This window comes from Orcinus orca, chromosome 16, assembly GCF_937001465.1.
Source record: "Orcinus orca chromosome 16, mOrcOrc1.1, whole genome shotgun sequence".
Lineage (NCBI taxonomy): Eukaryota > Metazoa > Chordata > Mammalia > Artiodactyla > Delphinidae > Orcinus > Orcinus orca.
In genome coordinates, this window is record NC_064574.1 from 39824809 (window position 1) to 39842377 (window position 17569).

General features: G+C 42.9%; 1 long non-coding RNA gene across 1 annotated transcript; it reads right to left on the minus strand.

The window, feature by feature from the left end:
- Positions 1 to 6789: 6789 nt before the first annotated feature.
- LOC125961428 (uncharacterized) lies at positions 6790 to 15194 on the minus strand. The gene is made up of 3 exons (XR_007472142.1): positions 15164 to 15194; positions 7170 to 7243; positions 6790 to 6895 (listed from the first exon to the last, which is right to left on the minus strand). It is a non-coding gene; the product is annotated as an uncharacterized LOC125961428 (long non-coding RNA).
- Between the last annotated feature and the right edge of the window lie 2375 nt (positions 15195 to 17569).

Below are 17569 nucleotides of genomic sequence, written 5' to 3' on the forward strand. Positions count from 1 at the left end.
ATTTTTTGATATTCGTTTTCTTGTCTCTATTAGGAATGAGTTTTATAAGGTGATTAGTAAAGGCTCATATCTCAGTTTTTCATCAGAAGAGAAACTGTCTACTGTTTTGAATGATAAATAAACAGGTGCTGGATCTAATAGCATCTCAAACAGATGCTAAAATTGTGTCATCCTTTTAATGCACAGGAGGCAGAATAAGGGATGTGTCCAGGGAGGCTAAGTGCCATATAGTAAATGTTCAATAAATGCCTATGGAATGAATGACCACGAAATGGGGAGGGAGGAGAGGCAAGGCGCATGTTGTAAGAAGATTAAAAAATTCTTGTTTCTTCCACATTTGTTAGTATTTAACTTCAGTAATGCCAATTTGTACTTCTAAGCTAGTCGCTATATGCTTAGTAAAAGTTATAAACCTTCACACAATGATATGTAAATATAATTTTATATCATTAAATATTCTCCTCCACCAAGGATATATTTATAAGCCTACGATTGTCATGGGACTTGCATTTTAGAAAGAAATTCAGTAACCCTGAACACTCACTGCAACTTCATTTCCATGAAGAATTTCCATTCACATTGATTAAGAATTCTATGTGGTAACAAAAGATTTTCCATCTTGCTATGCTCTGGGTTATTCTCCTATCCCAAAAGTGAGCCAAGGAAGGTCACTATCCATTATCCTCCATTATGGCCCAACAAGGGGCCTTAGAACCACCATGCAGCAAGACAAAATGGGTCTTTTCAATGCCCCTCTCCCCTCCCTGCCCTTTGTACCTTCAAGCTTGCCTCAGAGGCCCATCACAATGGCTGCTCAGCATCCCTAGCTTAGTGACTGGTCCATGGCACATGCCCAGTAAATGTTAAATACCTTCCTTTAGAGCCATGGTCTGTACACTGGCTCCTCTCACCACCACCTCCCTGTCCATAACTAGAGTTTTGTGTCCTACTCCCTTGGGGTTGTATTCTCAGGCACCTGTCATAGTTGCTAAAATGTTAATCGTTGACAAAAGCATGATGTGTTGCCTGCTCAGAGATATTTGCACGTTGTAGGGGGTCTTAGAAACAGACAAGACTTACCTCATGCATAACCCAGGCACTGTTCCATAAATGATATTCGATGTATTATTTGAATTAAACTAACCAAAGGAATAAATCTCTAATAGTAGAAATTTAGGCACCAATATAAGCCAGTAGGGGAGACATTCTTGGACAAAGAGGTTTTCCAAGTATAACTTAAATCTCACATAAAGCTAACTTTAATTCTGACTCTCCAGATTTATCAGAAAATCTCTGCCCTACATCTGGATGGAATTCCTTCTAGCAACATTTAACTTAAATATTTTCCTACATGGCTCCATGGAGAATGAGCAAAGTGCGTTGCTTTCCTCCACACAAAAACTTTTCATATATTTGAGGATTATAGTACTGGGGCGGGGGGGTTAGGTAGAGATTGATTTATTATCCAAGTGAAATGTTTATCTACTGGACTTTCTTCTATGAAGTGTATGAAGCAATCCAAATATATAGAGCTAATATTGTTTAAAGTTAACTTGTACCACATATTTAATTGCTCATGCCTTTCCACTAATTAGCTCATAGTAAAAAAAAAAAGCTTCTAGTCTTCATTATAAAATATGTCTCAAGAAAACATGGGCACTTGTGTTCAGTTTTTTTTTAATTGATTCAAATGTAACGAAAATCACACTGTGCTTGGGTTTTCAGTTCTAAAGTGTCTCCGTTATGTGACCTTGGTCACTGAATTTAAACTCCTTTTGTTTTAGTTTCTTTTGTTGGCAAGATGGGAATTTAATTATTTAACGTTCTATAGCACCTGCTTTGGGCCAGACACTGGTCAGAGTGCTTTGCAAATGTGAACTCATTTAATCCTCATGGCAACCTCAAGGACCAACACTACTAGCAGACTTGTTTTGCAGACCAGGAAACTGGGGAAGAGAAAGGTTACTAACATGCCCAAAGTCATACAACTGGCAAGTCATCGTCAGAACTGGAACCCCGGCACTCTGGCTCTAAAGTCTGAGGTTTTAACCATTGCACGTCAGCCTGCCTCCATAAGCTGGAATCTTGGGTTCTGAAATAGCAAAGGGTTTTGGGGTGACCTGGTCCACATCCTTAGCCAAGACCTAAACTGCATGGGGAATGTATCTGCTTGACATGCAGAGACCCTGAAAGACACATGAGGGAGGAGGAGGGTCTCCAGGTGGATGAGCATTTGGTTTCCCCTGGAAGTTGTCTATGAGACAAGAATGCCGTATGGGAGGTGATCACAGGAAACCACAGTGATCGGGACAGTGGTTTAGCAAGAGAGCGGGAGAGTAACACAGGGAAGGGATGGAAATCAGGAAAACATACATTTATGAGCAGATCACCACCCCGGCAAAGGGGGCTCGAAGCCACCACAGACCTCTGAGACAAGGGTAGACATGGTTGAGGACAGTCTCACCCAAGGGTGGGGAAGCTGGGATGTTTAGTCAGCTTCAATTCCTCATCATTTGAGGATACTCCTGGGGGCATTAGGTCCCTGGCACTTTTTTTTTTTTTTTTTTTTTTTTGCGGTACGCGGGCCTCTCACTGCTGTGGCCTCTCCCGCTGCAGAGCACAGGCTCCGGACGTGCAGGCTCAGCGACCATGGCTCACGGTCCCAGCTGCTCCGCGGCATGTGGGATCTTCCCGGACCGGGGTACGAACCCGTGTCCCTTGCATCGGCAGGCAGACTCTCAACCACTGCGCCACCAGGGAAGCCCAGCTCCCTGGCACTTTGAGCCCACACCTGCCCACAGGTCCTGCACATGCTTCTACAGGCAGAGGAAGCTTTCAAGCAGAGACACAGGTGCTGAAGCAGGAGGGCCAGCATACACCAGGGCACTGACCGCATGCAAGACAAAGTGCAAGGTGTGGATACCCACTTATGAACATTTCATCTACTTAGGAACAGTGAGGCCATCTTCTGTGTGCACAGAAGATGCCGGCTCTCCAGTATGGAGACATTCTCTCTTCCTGGCCTTTCCCTGCTGTCAGTTGTGAGCATCACTCAAATCCAAGAGCGTGCCAAGTACCAAATAAGACTTTCAAGGACTCATTAATTCATTTAACAAGTTTCTATCGAGCATCTCTCCGAACCAGGAACTCTTTCAGGCACTGGGGATACAACAGTAAAAATATGTGTATATAAGCAAAGGTTCTTGCCCACATGGAGCTTACCTCCTGTTAGGGGGAGACAAGAAACATATAAATGATAAGTGAATTGTATTATATGCTGGAAGTTCAGCGCTATGGGAAGGAAACAGCAGAATAAGGGGATTGGAAAGCACTCTGAGGTTGATGCAATTTTAAATATGATGATCAGGGAAGGCCTCTTGGAGGAGTTGACATTTGCGTAGAGATTGGAAGGAGGTGAGTGTGAGTCCTGCGGGTGTCTGGGGTGTGGTGGCGGTCGTGGGGGAGTGAGAAGAGCACTCTAGCAGGAGGGGAACGGCTGGTGCATGAAGATGAGTGGAGGGTCAATCCGGAAGAAGGGTGGTTATGTGGCTGGATGGAAATGCAGTAAGTCCCATACATATGAAAGAGTTCCATTCTGAGAGCATGTTCATAAATCCAGTTTGTTCGTTAAGTCCTACAAAATTAGCCTAGGTACCCACCTAACACAATCGGCTATAGAGTGCTGTGCTATAATAAGTTTATAATACTTTTCACACAAATAATACATAAAAAACAAGTTTTTATGCAAGTTCACTCATGACTGACAACATTGATGGAATGCATGTTCGCATCTTTGAAAGTTCTCAACTTGAAGGTCCGTAGGTAGGGGACTTACTGTGATCACGTGGGAGATGGTAGGCAATGAGATCAGAGAGGCAAACCTGGGTCAGGTCCTCAGGCTTTTGGGGGTGTTATAAGGACAGGGAGAAAACAGGAGACAGTGTGAGGGAACAGTAGGTGGGATTTGAAGGAGATCAGCAGTCTGCTTGGTTGAGAGCAAGCTCTGAGGGGGAAAGAGCAATGGGTTAGTTTGGAGGCTGCTGTAGTCAGTGATCCAAGTGAGCTGAATGGGGAGGCTAGCCCAGGTGGTGGCAGTGGGGATGGTGAACAGAATCTGGCCACATTTTGATTACAGACAGAATTTACAGAAAGTCTACATAAGGCATATGAGAAAATCATAGAGTGTCACAAAGCATAAAGCCTTGGGACCAGGACTCTCGTCCCAGACTCTTATGTCACGGTTGGGGAGTCTGAACTCAGAAATTCAGAGAGCTGTTGCCTGCCCAGAGACACACAGCTGAGCTGGGAGGAGATGCCAGGACTCCTAGTTTCAGTGTCCCCTGCTTCCCTTCCAGTGATGGAGGCCAGTCAGTCTCCCCGGGAGAGGCCACGAATAAGTGATGTGGAAGACGTGTGCACCCCTGTCAGGCTGCGTTCCTGCCACCACTGCCCCTTAGCCCTTAAGAACAGTGACATTCTTGGTGGAGGTACCAGTCCCAGGTAATAGTCCTGTTCTCATGGGAGGTTTACACAACAGACTTCCCTTTTAATTCATGGATACCTAGGTTAATAAATAGTAACCGCTTGGTAAAATCTTGTGGTCGTCTCATGATGCTAACGGTGCATGTGCTGACGGGAACTTGCTCATCGCAATGAGTAACGTGCTCCATTCCCCTCTCTTTTGTTATCGCTTTGATGTTTCTCACAAACGCACCCCCTGCTCCTCTAATAACATCTACAGGGCCATTTGGCTGTCAGCAGCAAGGCTCCCTTGGTGGTCTCAAAACCCTGAAGAAACAAAACCCTGGTTCCCCACTCTTCTCACGGTCAGTTTGATGTCAGTAGGGATCTTTGCCAATAACACCCCTGTTTTATATATGTATTATACAGAAACCTCAGAACAAATACCTAAAGACTGATTTTCTACTCATATGGGACTGAATTAAGGACACTGGCTCTGGAATGAAACCAGAGTAATTTGGAGGAAAAGCCATTTTCTCTCCCCCATGCCCTGGCACAGAGATGCACTCCCTCCTCCCTCTTATTAGACAAATTTAATTAATGGGAGCACCAACAAATCAAATGTATCTTATATTTGTGTACAGAGTGCAATGTGCACAATTGTTTTACATAATATCTAGGTGACTGGTTGTTTTTTTCTTAATCTAGTAATAGAATTATGTTTGCATTCTCTGAGCATATATCCATCAGCTAGCAGGGAAGCCTCCAGCAGCCTGCTGAGAGACAGGAAGAAGTCTGTCTTGTCACAAAGCCAGCTTTGTTCCTTCCACAAAGCTGCTCACTCAGCTTTCACGGTGACTTTAATATGGGCCCCATTTATGCCAAGTATTATTTTGAATATCACATTTTATTCCAAAGACTAAGTTCAAACTCTCTCTCTCTCTCTCCCAACACTGAAAACAGAAAAACAAACTTGAGCCTAACAGGTTTTTCCAACTATTCTTCCCTATTCTTTCCTTTAGCTCTGAAACCCTTGTCATCACATTCTTTTCTGGAAGCTAAGAAGTAACCAGTGTCTGTCTCAAGTTATGGGACACTGAATCAAATGTGCCTGAAATCTGAAGTCACATTTGCTTCTTAAAACACAAATAATAGGGCTTCCCTGGTGGCGCAGTGGTTGAGAGTCCACCTGCTGATGCAGAGGACACGGATTCGTGTCACAGTCCGGGAAGATCCCACATGCCACAGAGCGGCTGGGCCCGTGAGCCATGGCCGCTGAGCCTGTGCGTCTGGAGCCTGTGCTCTGCAATGGGAGAGGCCACAGCAGTGAGAGGCCTGTGTACTGCAAAAACGAAAACAAAAACAAAAAAAACACAAATAATAAGCTCCCATCCTTATCTTCCACCCTTCATTCAAGACCTAGGCAAGACATGGAAGCAACCTAAATGTCCATCGAGGGAGGAATGGATAAAGAAGATGTGGTACATATATACAATGGAATATTACTCAGCCATAAAGAGAGTAAAATAATGCCATTTGCAGCAACATGGATGGACCTAGAGATTATCATACTAAGTGAAGTAAGTCAGAAAGAAAAGACAAATACCATATGATATCACTTATATGTGGAATCTAAAATATGGCACAAATGAACTCATCTATGAAACAGACTCACAGACATAGAGAACAGACTTGTGGTTGACAAGGGGGAGGTGGGTGGAGGAGGGATGGATTGGAGTTTGGGATTAGCAGATACAAACTATTATATATAGAGAATGGATAAACAACAACGTCCTACTGTATAGCACAGGGAACTATATTAAATATCCTGTAATAAACCATAATGGAAAAGGATATATAGATACACATATATATACATATATATGTGTGTGTATATATATATGTATCTGAGTCACTTTGCTGTACACCAGAAACTAACTAACACAACATTGTAAATCAACTACACTTCAATTTAAAGAAAAGAAATTACCTCTGTTGATAAGAGATGCTCTTGGGACAAAGTAATGTTACCTCTGCTTGATTAACTCTTGATTAGGAGAAAGAAAACCAGAGAGATTCAGAGAGGAGGTGCTAGAAAATGGAAGGCAGACCCAGTCTGCACACAAAAAGTGATTCTGACAAGAGGAGTTTATGAATCTGTGGAGGCAGAATCTGGATTCGAAAGTGACATGTTTACTGGGAGATGAGCTGTTCATGCCTGCTTAAATACTTCTGTGTGGTTATTAATAATCCCCTAACATAACAAACTCACAAGGCATATGTTTCAGTTACAGTGAAGCCAAGTTACTGCATCATCAGGCCAGATAACATGCGAAGGTTTATCCTGAGCCCCGCGGCACTGTCAGGAAGCAGCCAACGTCGATCTGGGTGGGCAACAGTGCTGCTTCAGTTCCCGACGCCAGTACCCAGGAATCTGGCATGGAGGGAAGGAAATAAATCAGATCACAGCCCAGGTGGTGCAGTCATTCTGCTGGGCAGCAGGATGGGCCTCGGAAGAGAGCATGTTCCATAATTCCACCGAGTGCCAGCAGAGATGGGCTATGTTGCACTAAATGCTTCCAGTAAGACAAATGTGTGATTCAAGAGCAGGGGAAGAGAGGCTTTCAAGATGTTCGTTGTGTGTCTGTTGCATTTGGAGCTAGTTCCTTTACCTGCCTTTGCACTGGCTTCACGTGTTGCCCACTCACCTCCCCATCAGTGATCCTGCTTCTGGCTTAGCTTCTCTTTCTTCAGAAAATCAGTTTACAAGTGAGGATGTTATCTGGAAAAGAGTGGCATATTCAACCATCACCACTTTAAGCAAACGCGGCATGCTAAAACATCATTTCTCTTGGGTGGGAGGATCTGGGCACTAATAAAGACCCTCTACTCTAGGTCTCTGCTACACAAAATGTGATCCAGCAACCAGCATCATTACAGTCTCCTTGGAGCTTATTGGAAATTCAGGACCTCAGGTCCACCCCAGACCTGCTCAGTCAGAATCTGCATTTTAATAGGATCCTGAGGGAATTCATGGGTATAGTGAAAACTAAGAAGTGGTATCTTAGGTCCCCTGGGATCGTTGGGCTCTAGAAAGCTGTCTTTGGAATCATGATGTTGGAAGTTACAGAAAACAAAATTTTCCTACTTGAACCTTTGGCCCTGGGAGACAGAATCTGCTTATCTGTATTATTCCATTAAATGGCTGTATCTCTCAGGAATCTTTTGAATGCCAAGGACAGGAAAAGAATGAAAGAATAAATGAAAAAGCAAAAGAGTACGAATAAGAGAAAAGTTAAATTGGTTAAAGCAAAAGTAGGACTGTATTAGATCATATGATAAAATGTCCATGGGCATATGTCTTCAGGCCTGGCTGAATCAGAATTTGTCATTGGGAATTTGTCTCTTCCATTCTCTTGGAAATTTCTCTGACATAAATATCATATGAAAGCAGACTTTTTCAAGAGCTAGTAGGAAATGTAGCCATTAGCAAGTCCAGGCTTGTATCCTGGCAGTTTTGCTATAGTAGTTTTGCTATATATAGTTTTGCTATAGTAGCAAAGGAACAAACTTCTCTTCCAATTATTTAATCAAAAAACAAAAAACCACCAAAATCCAAGATTCACTTTAGTAAACCGGACTGGGCCATGGATCCATGGCTGGAGCAATCACTCTGAATCTGATTGGCCAGGTCAGGTCGTATTCATGCCCCTTGGCCAGTAGGGTAAGGTCAGTTCCCATGACCTTTGAGTTAGGAAGACGTGATTTCCAAAGGAAAATCTAAATTCTCTTACTTGAAGGAGAGGGAATGATTGCTAGACTGACAACAACAGCAGGTACCCAGTACTTTGGTGTCTTACAAATTAATATTTCTATCGTCATTTACTGAGGTCCCACTTTGTGTGACAGCTTGCTAGGAACTATGGGTTACATCAGGATGAATAGTGCCAGTCCTCAAAAGAGAGGGATAGGAGACCCCTAATTATTGTGCAGATAATTATTGTGCAAAGCCAAGTGGAAGCACAAGCCCTGTGCTATGGATTCTAGAGAAAGGAGTGATTCATTCTGCATTACACACATGGAAGGGCTTTGTGGGCTTCAAGAATGGCTGGGCTTCCAATACATGGAGCCCAAAGGGAAGCAAACACTAAGATTTGGAGACATGTGACCAATTCTTAGAGTTTAGGAAGTGAATCAATGGGGAATTGGAGCCAGATAGCAAAGGGCATCTTTGAATGTGAACTTGCTAAACAGTTTAGACTTTATTTATTAGAGAGGAATCTGATAAAGGTCTAAAGAGGAGAATGACACCCAGAGAAGAACATAAGTTTGGAAACCATTGTGAAAGGATTAAAATAGTGGATGAGGGATGAATTTAAATGTGTTTAATGACCCCTAATCAAGATTCCCTACCCTACATGCTCACAACTAAACTTCAACTGGCTATCAGTGGCCCCAAACAGTAATACATTTGTTAATAGTTAAAGGAAATTCTCTATTGGGGAAGAACTGGGTGAGTTAGTTAAAAGTCAAACCTCAATGCCTGCTAGTTGGCTGAATAAATTTTGTAGTAAATTTGAAACACAATCCTGCTCTAAACAACCAGACGTCCAGCTGGTTTGGATTATATTATATTTTAGTAGAGGACTGCCCTATACTACTCCTCGTGGAATATAATACAGTAGCTTTTTCTGATCTTAATTTAGAAAGACTAAAGACTACAGAGGGAGGAAAGGAGGATAGAAGAGAAGAAAAGAAGGAGGAAGGAAGGAAGGAAGGAAAGAAAGGAGGAAGGAAGAAGGAAGGGAGGAAGGGAGGAAGGAGAGCAAGTAGGTAGGTAAGAATGGAAGAAAAAATCCAAGGGGTACAGAGACCAAGGTGAACAGGGAAATTGTTTAACTAGTCTAGTAGGGTTCTCAGTATTTTCCATGAATCAATTTCCCATCAGAGCCGACTTTAGACAGTGCTTAAACTTGTGAAGTCAGACGTCACTGTAAGTTCAAGCCTTCTCTGCATTTGACCTTCACACTCGGTTCTGACAGCGGTCTGCAGTGCATTTAGAACTTTTTCTGAAGGTGATGCTGGGAAAAGGCTGTTTCATAACAGAACATGAGTACGTGCTCTGGTTCCCGAGGGGATGCCTGGGCTTCTGTTGAGGAGGGTCTCCCTAGAGTGTGTTGACACTCCCTTGAGCTTTCATGGGCACTGTGCTCTGGCCTCCCCAGGGACCCACTGGCCACTCCCAGGGGTGAGAGCCCTTGGTCTCCCAGTGAGCAGCATTCCTGGCACTGCTGGTATCTCCAAGTAATCAGTTACCAGGAGGCTAGAGATATGCACAGCCCAGAAATACTGCAGAGCCACGGGGAGCCCTAGAATACCAGGGTCATCTATTCTGGAGGGCATTCCAGGCGGACTGTCACATCCTCCCCAGCGATGGACAACCACATCCTCAGAGCGATCTCTTTCTTCTCGTAAGCTTATCCCCAGTACCTTCTGGAATCAATACTGCCCTCTGACACTACTCCATGAATATTGGTGCACATGTGTGTGTGTCTGTTGTGCACATGTGTGTGTGTTTTGGTCAGATATCTTGCTTTCAGTTTTGAATTTTTGGTCTTGATCTTTTGTTTTATTTGAAGCGGACTGGGTCTGAGGTGAGCACAGCCCCACATGACCAACAAAGGAAAACTACCACTTGGCCCCCAAAATCTGACTTTCTATAAAGTTACTAAAATTTCTGCAATAATCTTAAATTCCAAAATATTTCCCAGTATATGTTCCAATATATATTTCTTGATGTACACTTTAGTTGTGTTTATTCATAAATTTTTTTCACTACTATTTTTGGTAGGTTAATATTATCATTCATCTTCACACCACAGGCTAATCATGTGTGTGTGTGGTTTGTGTAGTTGTGGATTGTGTGTGTGTTAAATGCATGTGCATATGATGAATGTGTATATTCATGAATATATATGTATGCTGTGTTCTGGGGAGAGTAAAATGGGTGTGATTACGGTGTGTGTATGTGTGTGTATTTGAGGTTGTGTGTGTGTATGTAGTGTGTATGTGATTGTGTCTGGTGGTACACGTGTGCATTGAAGTATGTGTATTTGTGCATGGGATATGTGTGGCTTATACCTGGAGGACTGTGTGTGTATATGGAATGTGGATGGGTATACATAATGGGTGTTGGGTGTGGCATACATGGAATTCGCATGTGTTAGTGTGTATCTATGTATGTTGTGTTTGGGAGAGTGTAGGGTGTGTATGTGAAAATTGTGTGTATACGCACTTGTGGGTACACACTGAATTTCTAGACCATTTTCTGATCTAATAAAGAGATAGTTTAGGAATGTAAGAGGACACTGCTCTATTCCCTTTTTAAAAATCTGTGTTTGAAGTAGACATTGAATATTTGTTTTCATACACAAAGCAGTTATTCTAGTTTATAGCCAAAGGCAGCCATCTTGGACTTTTGGGAAAATGCCCAAAATAATACTTCCTAAAAGCAATTTAAAATTGGAATGGACATGCCATTTTTAGGTGTCCAAAGGGATGACAGAAGACAGTTGATGGTATGTTATTTGAGAAAGAAAAAAACTATTAAAATGTTTCTGACTGTAGCAACAATAAAATACTAATGAACCAGAGGAACAGATGGAAACTGAAAAGCATGTGCAGTGTCAGAACCCAAAATACAGCGATTTGTTAAATTACAGGGTTTGTTCTCCCACGAGAGGAGCTGCAGTTTGCTGATAACTTGACGACACCCAGGATTCTTACTGTAACACAACAACGCCATTTTCTGCCTGAAACCCGCAGAAACTAATTAATTACATGGATTTGGTTACCAGGTTAGAACCAAGCATTGCTGTCCAATTTCCAAAGACTGAACTTCCTAAATTATCAGAAGAACAGCATTTTCCTAATTGTCCGCTGACTATTGTAGATAGTTACAAACACTGCTATTAATTGCCGTTAAGGAAAATGCCTCGCAATGAATTCTGTTTGCTTTTTTGACCATTTGGAAAGACTTTTCCTACAGCTTTGAAAATTCTTGAGTCACCCAGACTTCTTTAGTGGACTGAAATTTGCTGTATTGAGTTGTACCTCGAGATGCAATGTGAGAACCAGGAGGGTGAGTAGATCCTGAGAAGGGTTTTACAATAGTGCTGGCTGGGTGTAGGAGGCTAGGTAGGTGATGGGGAAAAAATATTGTTCTCCTTTTTTTTTTTGCGGTACGTGGGCTTCTCACTGCTGTGGCCTCTCCCTTTGCGGAGCACAGGCTCCGGACGCGCAGGCCCAGCGGCCATGGCTCCCGGGCCCAGCTGCTCCGCGGCACGTGGGATCCTCCCGGACCGGGGCAGAAACCCGTGTCCCCTGCATCGGCAGGCACACCCTCAACCACTGCACCACCAGGGAAGCCCGCCCACGCTACTTCTTAATAAAGAAGTGAGATTTTAGAAGCTTCCTGAGCACAGACAAATGGGAAATAATGTTCTGTCCTTTTTTTTTGTTTGTAAAGAAAACCAATTTCGTTGTATTATTTTTTCCCTAGAATTGGAAACCAAAATGCATGCAGGAGGCCCAATGGGAATTATAAAGGAGCAGACACTTGCCTTGAGTTTCCGGTGGTTCTCGGGGCCTTTCTTCTCCCTTGTCACTTCCCCCAGCACTTGCTACATTCCTGCTGCCAGGGAAACAAGCCCTCTCATGGCCAGCGGGAACGTGAACGGATAGAGCCACACTGGAGAGCAGCTTGCCGGAATCTACTAAAATTGTGACCGTACACACTCTGTGCCCAGTAAGTGTACTTCTCAATTTCTTGCCTAGAGAAACACTCATCCACAAACACCAGGAGGATGGTACTAGGGTGGCCAATGCAGCATTGTTCGTAATAATGGAGAATTGGAAGGGAACTTTGTGTTTACCAATAGTGGAAGGGCTCGGTAATAGACAGTGTACTTAGGTTATTGAATTATTGGCAACACTTTATATAAGATGGGTTTATATTAGTTGACACCACAAGACTTCTAACATATAGCACTGAGTTAAATAAAAGCAAGCAGCAGAACAACAAAAAAAAGAGCAGGTCCTCATTACTCATGAATACCATATATGCAAATTCACCTATTCACTAAAATGTATTTGTAATTCTAAAATCAATACTTATGGAAAATTCACAGACATGCACAGAGTGGTGAAAAATTTAAGCTGCTTGACGTGCACATTTCCAACTTAGGCTGAGCAAGATAACTCTGCTTTCTTCTCTCAGTTCTTACCCTGTAAACAAGTGTCTTGTCTACAGTCTATTTAGTGTCGTGGTTTTTTTTCACATTTTTGTGCTTTTTATTGATCATTTTGCTGTTAAAATGCCCTCCAACATAGCGCTGAAGCGCTGTCAAGTGTTCCTAAGTGCAAGATGGCTGTGATGAGCCCTGCAGGGAGAATACACGTTTTAGATAAGCTTCATTCAGGTATGAATCACGGTGCTGTTGGCTGTGAGTTCAGTGTCAATCAATCAACAGCCTGCTCCATCCAGAAAAAAGGAGAGGAAATTCACCAATCTGTACATGAGGCCGCTCCAGAGGTTTTAAAGCTAACATTTACGGTGCTATGGAAAAGTAACTATATAGATTTGTGGATTCATGTGCTGATGACCGATAAAAAATGTGGAGTGGACAGCATTGTTGTGAGGCTGAGAGCCAAAGGAATTAATGGTCCTGTCACCCAGGGTCAGGAAAATGTCAAACCCTTCTCAGCTAGTGCTGGGGGCTTGTGCATTTCAAAAAAGCAACGCCACATGAAAAGTGTTACATTTGCAGAGGCTGTGAAAGAATTTTTTTTTTTTTTTTTTTTGCTAGGTGTTATACAGGGAAAGGGATAAGTGGCAGAGTAGGTTTTCAATGATGATGAGACTGGCTTGTTTTACAAGAATACTGGCAAACGAACCTGTATGACACGAATGGCCATCTGGTTGACTGTAATGTTGTGGCCAGAGGCATGAAGGAATGTCCCCCCATCTTTCCTCTAGGAGCAAAGAGTTCAATATCTGCTAATTCAGTGTCCGTGGCACCTTACAAAATAGAACTACTGCAAATAATGAGAATATACTATGAATCTTTGTCTGTGTGTGTATGTGTGGAAATACCTAGTAGCAATTGAAAATGAAAATGATTCCCTAATAAGTGAGGTTCCATTTAATTTCCCCCAATTTCTCTAATCACAAATTTAATATTTCCAGGTCAGTCAATACTTCCATTGCACATGTTAGCCATGTGATATTTTTATAAGTTTTTTGTTTGTTTAGTTTTAAATCTGTTAATCCTTTAACATTATTATTATTTTTTGCGGTACGAGGGCCTCTCACTGTTGTGGCCTCTCCCGTTGCAGAGCACAGGCTCTGGACGCGCAGGCTCAGCAGCCATGGCTCACGGGCCCAGCTGCTCCGCGGCATGTGGGATCTCCCCGGACCGGGGCGCGAACCCGTGTCCCCTGCATCGGCAGGCAGACTCTCAACCACTGCGCCACCAGGGAAGCCCATCCTTTAACATTTTGAAATGAGTTTTGAACATCAGCTGACATGGGAATTGTGGATGGTATTTTTTCTAATTGCTTTAGCTATTTTTTGAGGTTTTGGAGCGTTTGTTTTTAGACGTTGGCTTTTTGATAAAAATGGAAGGTAGTTTGGCACTGACTGTATCCCTCTATGAATTATCGTAATTGGGGGATATACACTCAAGTCTCAACGGATGGCTAAGAATTCGTTATTTCCTAAATGAGTAATTGGATTTTTCTTCCTTCAGCAAAAATCTCATAGGGCTCCTTGTCAAAGGGACCATTTACAAGCTTTGGGGGCACTGCAGTGTGTGTGTGTAATTAAGGCAAAATCTGAAAAATAAGAACGTCTCTTCTTATCTACACAGATCCTATACTCTTCTAAGAATCTAAGAATTATTTTTTAAAATCACCTTGGAATATAAATTGAAAACTGAAGAGTAATAAGAAAATAAAAATTTCTACTTCACCTCCGCACAGATACCCCATCTCCAAGAAACTCTGGCTGTGGTTTAGAGGACTGGGCAGAAATCTAATTGTTCTACTTGACTGCAAGTCACGGGATACGCAAGGAGAAGATGCATCTGCCCAGGCAAATGTATTATTAAAATCTTTTAAATATGCTTGCACAGAGTGATGGCAACGTTATTGCACATAATTTTAAGGTAATTGAATTCTGCATGCATATGACTTCCTCTGTGTTCCTCTCTGTGGCTCTCTGGCCCATCAACCTTGCTGTGCTTGTCCTGGACTCTGTTCCCACCTCTGCAGATACATGCACAAGGGCCTTGAACCAGACACTGTGTTTACAGCACGGACGTGGTAGATGGATTTATCTTTCATTCTATCTTCACCATGACAATTTTCAGGTGAGGTCAATGTGACTCAGAAGTTCAGTAACTTGGCCTAGATCGTACACTGAGAAGTGAGAGAAGTGAGGATATGTGACTCCAGTATAACGCTTCACTCACAGAGTGCCTGGGAGAAAAGAAGTGTGTGTGTGTGTGTGTGTGTGTGTGTGTGTGTGTGTGCGTGTTCTCCTCCCCACCTCCACTCCTACTCCCAAATCCAGGGACCAGCCCTCCATTTCCCATACCCATCCCTGACCCCAGGCACCACTGCCTGATGCAATGAGACCAACCTCAAATCAGCAGTCCTGACTCTGTCCTTCTCGTCCATCAAAATGCCCTTCCTTGGGGTCCCAGCCTCTGGAGCCTATGACCTGCCACTAAAGGGACAATGGGTTCTCCCAATGTAACAATAGGGGGCTTGTGTGATTAATGGCTGGACTTACCCTCAGATGATGAGGCCTTACTGCAGAGAGGCAGCTGGGGTGGGAATTTCGGTCATTGAGAAGGCATAGGAGAATTGGGGTTCCTCTGGGGATTTGTGGTGTGAGTGGTTTGCCCTAAGGAACCAAGACTGCTGGCCCACAGTGAAGACCAGCATGCCCTCAGTGTGCTTGGGGACACATCTGAGGCCCCTGCCACGACGTTTGGGACTCAGTGTGCCCCCTCCCCTTTTAGTATCAATACAGTCACAGCCCTGCCTGTGGATTCCGCAGACAGACATGCTAACCAGACACTACAGGCCAGTTGTCTCCTTAGAGAATTTCCATCCTTCCTGGAAAGAAATGCAGAGTAGGACGATGGGAGATATTTCCAGAAGAGGGTGCATGTTTTCAGGTTAAGAGCAAGGAGTTTGAGTCAGACTGCTGTGTGCTCCAAACTAGGCTCTGTCCTGAACTACCGATGGGACAATGGGCTTGTGCGTCAAACTCTCTGACCATCAAGCCCCACGTGTATGTGAGAATAACTCTCACCACTTCACAGGCTCCCGTGAGGATTAAGTGTTACGATACCTGCAGAGGTTTCTTGCACACCGTGCGTGATTAGTCGAAGTCATTTTTCTTTTCTTGCTAGCAAAGCAAGTCCCCACTATCACTCCAGTACAGAAAAAAATATTTTGAGATCAGGGTTCTCTCTCTCTCAATCTATCTTTCTGGCTTACTATTTTTCAAAAGTATTGTATGAGACAGCGGTACAAACCTTCCTCGGCAGATTCAGCTGGTAACAGCAATGTGTTTTATCAAGGACAGAGAACGCCCCCATTCCCCACCTTGTCCACACATTGGTCTTAACCATTGCTCATTTTTGTGCTGTATCTACCCATTCACGATCTGCCAGACTCCACTGCAAAATCTGCCTTTGTTCCTGCCCCAAGAGATAATTTTCTCTTTCCTTGCTCCCTACGGACTCTCCTTTTCTTTCCTGATGTCAATTGAAAACTTACCTTTTCCTCCCCAATCAATTCGTCTTAAATTCCATCTCCCACTGCTATGATTTTCCTTCAGCATCTGAGTTGTTTAACTTACTGCATGCCACGGGGGATACAGATGTGCAGCAGATGCCAGGCTAAGTGGAAGGAGCACTGTGTCAAATGGAAAATGTATTCAGGTTGTCATGGGGATGGAGTGTTATTTTCCTGAAGACCTCTGACCTTGAAATTTGGTTGAAAGTTAAGATTTTTTTTAACATCTTACTGAAGCATAACACCTGAAAAGAAGAAAAAAAAAAAAGAATGGATGCATCAGGATTGCATGGCTGGATGAATTTCACAAACTGAACACACCTGGGTAACCAGTACCCAGATCAAGTAAGAGAACATTGCCAGAACTCCACTTACCTGCCCATCGTCACCCTCACAAGGGTTACCGCTATCCTGACTTCTAGCAGCATAAATTAGTTTTTGAATTTTGTATGGATGAAACCACACATTGCTGTACTCTGTTCTGTCTGCCTTCATTCCTTAAATATTGTTTATGAGATTTTTTCATATCTGCTTTATGTCATAGTAATTCATGTTTTCTCATTGCTGGGTAGTGTTCCATTGTATAAATATGACACGATTCTTTATCTATTCTATTGTCAATGAGCATTTGGGGAAGTCTCCAAAGTAAGGCTCTTATGAGAAGTTACGCTATGAAGATTATGGTTCCTGTCTTTTGGTGCACATATGTGTTCCTTTGGGTACACATCTAGCAGTGGAATTGCTGGGTCCTAGGTATCCATACATGCAACTGCAGCAGACTACCAGCAAAGTGGTTGGATCATTTTATGCTCTCATCATAACGGTATAAGGGTTCCAGTTACTGTACATACTCACTAACACTTGGCATCATCTGTGATGTTTTTGGTTTTCCTTTTGCTTGTTTTTTTGGCATTCTGGTGGATGTGTAGCTGTACCTCACTATGGTTTTAATTTGCTTTTTCCAAATGACAAATGAAGTCGAGCACCTTTTCACGTATTTATTGGCCACTTGGGTATTCTCTTTTGTGAAATGTCTATTCAAATCTCTTATATATTTTTAAAATGTTGTTACTGTCTTTTTCTTACTGATTCAAATATTTAAGGTTTTACATGAGACTAAAGTTAGAGAGTTGGTCACACTTTTATGAGCTTTTCTAGCACTCATCTTGACTTTACAATAACTATAGATGTCTCCAGTCATCTCTAATGGTGTCTCTAATTGTCAGAAATTTCTCTA